We start from the raw sequence: 1,929 nt of genomic DNA, 5'->3' as shown, positions 1-1,929 counted from the left end.
AGATTATGGGAATCTTCTTATCTTCCTCAAAATCCAGAATAACAAAATCTGCAGGAAAGAAGAGCTTATCCACCTTGACGAGCACATCCTCAACTATGCCCTTGGGTAAGTAATGGAATGGTCAGCCAATTGTAGTGACATGTACGTGGGTTTTGGATCAGGCAGATCCAGCTTTTTAAAGATCGACAACGGCATCAGATTAATGCTTGCTCCCAAATCACAAAGGCACTTGTCAAAAGTTAGATTGCCAATGGTGCAAGGAATGGTGAAGCTTCCTGGATCTTTCAGTTTTGGTGGTAACTTTTGCTGCAGAACAGCGTTGCATTCTTCCGTGAGAGCAACGGTTTCAAGGTCATCCAGTTTCACCTTCCTTGAAAGAATAGTCTTCATAAACTTCGCATAACTAGGCATTTGTTCAAGAGCTTCAGCGAAAGGTATATTGATGTGAAGTTTCTTGAACACCTCCAGAAACTTCTCGAACTGTCTATCCAGCTTTTGTTGCTGCAATCTCTTAGGAAAAGATGGTGGAGGATAGAGTTGTTTCTCCCCTGTATTAGCCTCAGGCAGAGTGTGTTCAACAGTAGTCTTCCTTGGTTCCGCCGCTTTCTCCTTTTGCTTAGATTCTTCATCTCTAACTTCAACTTCGACTTCCTTTGCCTTTTCAGCATCAGCCACTTTTCCAGACCTTAAGGTAATAGCCTTGACTTGCTCTTTAGCTTCCTTCCTGCCTGGTACTTCTGTGTCACTGGGAAGAGTGCCAGGTTGACGATTGAGCACTGCATTGGCTAATTGACCGATTTGATTTTCCAAGGTCTTGATAGAAACCGCCTGACTCTTGCACAACAGCTTAAGTTCCTCAAAATCAGCACTAGTGGGTGCAGCTGTACTTCCCTGTTGAGGATATGATTGCCTTGTAGCATACTGCTGTGGTTGCTGGAATCCAGGTGGGTTAAACTGTTTACTCACTCCTTGCTGATATGGTGGCTGAATAGCATTCTGATTATTCCCCCAGCTGAAATTTGGATGATTTATGTTGTTAGGATGATAGGTCGCTGGCACAGGCTGCTGTTGTCGCTGATAATTATTCACATACTGAACAGATTCGTTGACAAGAGAACACTAATCCGTAGCATGAGAACCTGCACAAAGCTCACAAACCATAGCTATTTGATTAACTCCATACGTAGCCAGAGAATCAACCTTCATTGATAGCGCTTGGAGCTGGGCTGCAATAGCGGTGGCTGCATCAACTTCCAGAATACCTGCTACCTTGCCTGACGTCATCCTCTGAGTTGGGTTTTGATGCTCATTTACAGCCATCGTCTCGATAAGATTATACGCCTCAGTATAGCTTTTAGCCCATAAGGCGCCTCCGGCTGCTGCATCGAGCATGGGCCGAGATTGGGCCCCCAAACCATTATAGAAACCAGTAATCACCATCCAATCCGGCATTCCATGATGTGGACATTTTCTCAACATTTCCTTGTAGCGTTCCCAAGCCTCGCACATAGATTCTGTAGGTTGCTGCGCAAACTGAGTAAGAGCACTCCTCATAGCAGCAGTCTTTGCCATTGGATAAAACTTCACCAGAAACTTTTGCGCAAGATCTTGCCACGTAGTGATGGACCCAGCTGGTTCAGAATGTAACCAGTCTTTAGCCTTGTCCCTTAGTGAGAATGGGAAAAGCCTCAACTTGATAGCCTCATCAGTCACGCCATTATACTTAAAAGTGCTGCAGATCTCGACAAAATTCCTTATGTGCATGTTGGGGTCTTCAGTTGCCGCTCCTCCAAAAGAAACAGAATTCTGCACCATCTGAATAGTGCCCGGCTTGATTTCAAAGGTGTTAGCTTGAATAGCCGGATGAAGGATGCTTGACTGAATGTCATCAATTTTTGGCCGAGAAAAATCCATAAGAGCTGGATCAGC

The 1,929-nt window shown here is 44.7% G+C and overlaps 1 non-coding gene across 1 annotated transcript; it reads left to right on the top strand.

Moving 5' to 3' along the window:
• The first annotated feature begins 1,450 nt into the window (after positions 1-1,450).
• LOC141701437 (small nucleolar RNA R71) lies at positions 1,451-1,557 on the top strand. Its single transcript, XR_012566786.1, has one exon. It is a non-coding gene; the product is annotated as a small nucleolar RNA R71 (small nucleolar RNA).
• The last annotated feature ends 372 nt before the right edge of the window (positions 1,558-1,929 follow it).

This window comes from Apium graveolens, unplaced genomic scaffold (genome assembly GCF_009905375.1).
Source record: "Apium graveolens cultivar Ventura unplaced genomic scaffold, ASM990537v1 ctg3814, whole genome shotgun sequence".
Lineage (NCBI taxonomy): Eukaryota > Viridiplantae > Streptophyta > Magnoliopsida > Apiales > Apiaceae > Apium > Apium graveolens.
This window is presented reverse-complemented; position numbering and strand designations above follow the sequence as displayed.